Source organism: Panulirus ornatus, chromosome 27 (assembly GCF_036320965.1).
Source record: "Panulirus ornatus isolate Po-2019 chromosome 27, ASM3632096v1, whole genome shotgun sequence".
Classification (NCBI taxonomy): domain Eukaryota; kingdom Metazoa; phylum Arthropoda; class Malacostraca; order Decapoda; family Palinuridae; genus Panulirus; species Panulirus ornatus.
Genome location: NC_092250.1, coordinates 6394113 through 6399966, shown reverse-complemented (window position 1 = coordinate 6399966; position 5854 = coordinate 6394113). Strand labels below are relative to the sequence as shown.

The following is a 5854-nucleotide window of genomic DNA, read 5'->3' as shown; positions in this document are numbered from 1 at the left end:
CATATGATGGAAATGACTCAGTTCTCAGTGTATGGGGACCAGAGTGGCTGAGACCCTTCAGGCAGAGAGGCACTAATGTGGACTTCCTCCAGGATGAGGAGGTGACGTGAATGAGCCAAATACATAGGTGTTTTAGGGATCTGAAGTTCTCCTTGACTGTCACACACAATAATGAATATGATAAACCCTCACAGGACGAGGTACAGTACATAGTGTACAGGTATTATGTCATGGTTCAGGAAGCTGACCTACGGAGAGTTGACCATGTGACACAAGATAGTGCTCGGGAGTGGCTCTGGACGTCTGACTTCCCTGGTGTGTAGTTCCTGGCGTCGTCCAGCTGCTGTGTCTAGGTGGCTGGCTGGCCACACACCTCATGTCACTAGACGTGTGTGTGTGTGTGTGTGTGTGTGTGTGTGTTTGTGTGTGTGTAATATACATGTTATTTCCTAGGTAATAGTTGTCAGGCTATGGTCCTCATTATTCACGTCAATTAAAACATAATCTAATAATGTCGTATGAATTTATTATCAGTTTCAGTAGGTAACGTCTGCCGGCTGATTATCAATACAGAACCTTAGGTGAATAACCATACGCTCCAGAGAACAGAGAGAATGGATGAAATAGTGAGTGGGTGAGCGATGTTCACATAGACACACACATGACCCTTCCAGTCCCGTGTGGTCTAGTGGCTAGGATACCTGGCTCTCATCCAGGAGGCCCGGGTTCGATTCCCGGCATGGGAAGGATTTTGAGAGAGAGAGAGAGAGAGAGAGAGAGAGAGAGAGAGAGAGAGAGAGATGTCTAAGTAAATGAATACATCAGTTATCAAGTACGTAAACATCAACTAATTAATGCGCATAAATCTTCAAAATGATAACTTGTGTTGTGGTGATCCCTGATCACTCTTGGTGAGGGAGACCGAGAAACCCTGTCACGAGGACCAAAAGAGAGAAACTGAATGAGTGAGTGGGTCAGTAAGTGAACGAGGAGTAAGTGAAGGAATCAATACAGTTTCATGGTTAAGATATCTGGCTTCCAGTCAGGAACCTGCAGAGCTGGACTAAGGTTTAGTGAGGCCCAGGACCAGGCAATATTTGCGGTCTCCACAGATTCTATGAAATGATTAAATATTCGCAAACATTATGACAAATTTCATTACCATATTGTATATGATATTACTATATTGTACACTGTATAACTGCCTCTATACCACCAGTTTGCAGAAACATTAATTTTTCCCCTTGGGTGACCAGCAGGACCCCTGTAAGGCAGGAGGCCAAGACCCAGACCGAGGTGGCCCATGTGTTAATCCGGTACTGGGAATCTAAGTTCTTTTCCTGTGGCTGGAGTGATCAGTTACATGAGAACAAGACAACATGATAATGATTCTTAACTTGTGCGGTAAGACACAATGCTTCCAATAATACATCTACCACAATACTTGCATCTTGTTCACCTGACATGAAAGCCCGAAAAAGACACTGCCCCGAGTGAGGGTCGAACTCACGACCTTGAGATTATGAGACTCACGCGCTGCCTACTGCGCCACCGAGGCTTAGAATCCGACTTGGCATATCTGTATTGATTGTTTCATAAAGAGTTATACTCCTGATGTGTTCTTCAATATGCACGTACATTGTTTCAAAATTTTATGATCCACTAATTTAGTAATTCTAGTCAAGTATGGAACAAGTCAGCCGTCAAATTCAACCACCGGTTGATCTCCTCCGATCTACCCTTGCATGGGCCCATCCCACAACCAAACCGAGAGCCTAACGCTGCTGCTATTTTATCTCTTAGTTGTGGCACTGGGGTGCAGTTCAGTTTGTGACATTCACAACAACTATATGGCGTACACACACCGTTCAGGTAAACACATTCATTAGACTTTCATTAGACATTGGTAGTGAGTTCTCTGACGAGACGGGAAGTATAACAGATGTCCAAAAACTGTAGAATTAGAAATAAAGAAAACACAATTTTAAAGCCTCCAGCATTTCCCTGTAACATATTTCTCTTAATTCTAGTACTACTTTTTTTTCCTATCAGCTGAATCATCTCTACTTTCTAATTTCCTCTTGAGGTACTGTGACCGAAACTGAGAAGCTTACTTTTGTTTTGGCCATATGTATGATATGAACAGGCTGTCAAAGTTGCCTAATCCCTAAACTTGAATGCAGTTCTACTATTTGTTGATCAGATAGTTGATCTCCTTAACTATTTTCCTAGGGTGGAAATCTTGCGATAGGTTAGGGACAATGTCGACTCTTAAGTCTTTATTACACAAAGATTACTGCAGCTTATTTCCTGCTCGATGATAACCATGGTAGGCCTTTTTTCCCTGTGATCCACTATCATTGTTCCACATTTACTCGGGTTGAATTTCATCAACCAGGTATCAGACCAACTTTGTAGTCTATGTCATCTGGCAAGTCATTATCATAGATCAAGAAGAATAATGGTTCCAAAACAAAACCCTGCGGCACTCGGCTGGTGACCTCAACCCATGTTGAGAGAGGTCCTCTGACATGTGTTCTTTGTTCCCTTCCACTAAGATAATCTTCTGTCCACTGAATGAGTCTCCCCATATTCCTGCCTGGTGATCCAGTCTCCTAATCAGCCTCCCATGTGACACAGTGTCAAGCTTATTCTGGCAGTCAAGATACAAACATCCACTCAGCATTCTCTTTTGTACAAGACAGAGTTCATTTTTTCGTGGACATGTAAGAGGTTTGGTACACATGACCTACTTTCCCTAAAACAGTCTTGTTTATCAAATGAGTAATTTTTCTTCCGTAGAAAGTAATGTATTTGCCTTTTGATCATCATTTCAGAACTTTACACACGAATCTCGTCATTAAAACCAGCTTGTAGTTCATTATCTCTTTCGGGTCTCATTTCTTATAGACAGATATACTGCCATTTTCCTCTCTCTTGCCACTTTGCCTCTCTACGGTAACATCTTGGAAGAATTTTCCAGAGGTTTATCTGGAATATCTGCAAACATCTTCAGCACTATCGTAAGATTTCATCAGAACCTTCAGACGTGTCTTAGTGGACACCTTCTAGTATTCTGTAAATCTTATCTAGAATTCTAATTGTTTTCCAAAATCTTTCCATTCCAGCTCAGGTTTTGGAGTCACAGTATCTTCTGCTGTGAAAACACCTTTCAATTTGATATTCAGTTCCTCACATATCCTGACATCGCCTTTTAAAACCCTTTCCTCTGTATCTTTTAGCTTAATTACTTGCACTTTTCCTGACAATTCATTCCTAATACATTTATGAAAAGGTTTTCGGATTTTTTCTGGTTTTGTCCACAATGTCTTCAAAGATTCTTTGTTCCTCCTTTCTTATCTCAGTATACTCGTTGCTTACTCTGTTATTACCGTGCAAATGCTGGCTGGCTGGAGTGTTAGCTATATCATCGTCACTGCACATTACTAAGCTCTTTTGCATTGTGGCATCTTTTATTAAACCCTTCCTTCCTGCAAGTGTGTTTGTTTGTGGGAAAGGGGGATTAGTCTCCATGTGATAGGAATAATGATAATAATGATAATACTACTGAAGATATTAGCTGGGAATGATGCATTCTTAATGCAAGGTATCCTGTGAAGTGATCAACGTCTCAAGTGACATTACATATTGTACCTTGATGATCTAGATCATCCTGGTGATGGTGTTATGTTACTCTTCCCAGGAGAAGTAAGGATATGTTTAGACAATCCACATTATGAGTATGTGAGAATAAGGATATACATAAAGAAACGTATGAGGTGAATCTATCTTCACATATTCATTCTGAACAATATTTCCTGAAACCCACAACCTCTCGCTGACCGTTAGTTTTTGCTCTAGTGATATTCATATAACCTTGAGGCATTATATTGCAGCAAACGTTTATGAAATGTAAGCACAAATAGGTTTCATGATTTTGTTGTTACTCTTTACCTCCGTACCAATATATGTTGACACTAAGAATACCACAGGAAAGAATCAGTAAGTTATAAGACTTGTCGGTCTGGAGTAATCATGCAAGGAAACTCAGAGACGAATGTGTATTACGGTATAATGTTGGGGAGGATGATGATGGCTGTAGTAAAGAAGGGTGGCTGTCCCAGATCAGACACAGTAAGAGAGCGCACTATAACCAGACCATTAAAATGATAACGTAAGAAGAAGACATCATTACTACATCTAAAGTGGCCTAATGTCTTTCCGATGAGTTAAGTTTTACGAAACTGGAGCGAAGTTGAAATGATGTAAGTCTGCTGAGGTAATGGTTAGTGGATGATGTCTCAGGCGATCAAGTGTATACAGTCTCTCTCAACACAGAAATTCATCCTTGTGTTGTACTAGTACCACATACAGTACACGTGTTCCACATACAGTACAGGTGCTGCACCACATACAGTACACATGTTCCGCATACAGTATAGATGTTGTCTCATACAGTACACATGTTCCACATACAGTACACATATCCCTCATACAGTATAGATGTTGTCACATACAGTACACATGTTCCACATAGAGTATAGATGTTGTATCACATGCAGTGCACACGTTACACATACAGTATAGATGTTGTATCACATACAGTGCACATGTTACATATACAGTATGGATGTTGTGTCACATACAGTACAGATGTTCTGCATACATTGCACATGTTCCCCATACAGTACAGATGTGTCACATAGAGTACCCATGTTCCCCATACAGTAGAGATGTTGTATCACATACAGTACACATGTTCCACATACAGCACACACGTTCCACTTACAATTTAGATGCTGTGTTACATACAGCTAACAGTTCCACATACATTACACACGTTGTGTTACATACAGTACACGTTCAAGATACAGTATACATGTTCCACATTCAGTATAAATGTGTCACATACAGTACATATGTTCCACATACAGTATAGATGTTTTGTCACATACAGTACACATGTTCCACATAAAGTATAGATGGTGTGTCACATACAGTACACATGTTCCACAATTAGTAAAGATGTGTTACATATAGTACACGTGTTCCTCATACAGTACACATGTTTCACATACAGCACATATGTTCCAAATACAGTACACATGTTCCATATACAGTATAGATGTAGTGTCACATACAGAACACATATTCCACAGAGAGTATAGATGTGTCACATACAAAACAAATGTTCCACATACAATACAGATGTTGTGTCACATACAGTACACAGGTTCCACATACAGTATAGATGCTGTGTCACATACAGTATATATGTTATGCATACATTACACGTGTTCCACATACAGTACACATGTTCCACATACAGAATAGATGTTGTATAATATAAAGCACACATGTTCCACATACAGTACACACGTTAGACATACAGACAGATGTTGCGTCAATACAACACACATGTTCCACATACAGTACACATGTTCTACATGCAGTGCACACGTGTAACATGCAGTACAGATAATGTGTCACAAACAGTAAGCATGTTCTACGTAGAGTGCACATGTTCAACATACAGTAAAGATGTTGTGTCACATACAGTGCACATGTTCCACATACAGTATAAATGTTGTGTCACATACAGTACACACGTTCCACATAGAGTATAGATGTGTCACATACACTAAACATGCATACAGTACACATTTTTCACATGCAGCATATATGCTCCAAATACAGCAAACATGTTCCACATACAATATAAATGTTGTGTCACATACAATACACACGTTCCACATAGAGTATAGATGTTGTGTCACATAAAGTACACATGTTCCACATACAGTATAGATGTTATGTCAAGTACAGTACACATGTTCCACATACAGTATAGATG

General features: G+C 40.0%; 2 non-coding genes across 2 annotated transcripts; one reads left to right on the top strand and one right to left on the bottom strand.

Moving 5' to 3' along the window:
• The first annotated feature begins 674 nt into the window (after positions 1 to 674).
• On the top strand, positions 675 to 746 carry TRNAE-CUC (transfer RNA glutamic acid (anticodon CUC)). Its single transcript has one exon. It is a non-coding gene; the product is annotated as a tRNA-Glu (tRNA).
• A 739-nt stretch (positions 747 to 1485) lies between these two features.
• On the bottom strand, positions 1486 to 1558 carry TRNAM-CAU (transfer RNA methionine (anticodon CAU)). The gene has a single exon. It is a non-coding gene; the product is annotated as a tRNA-Met (tRNA).
• Positions 1559 to 5854: the final 4296 nt, after the last annotated feature.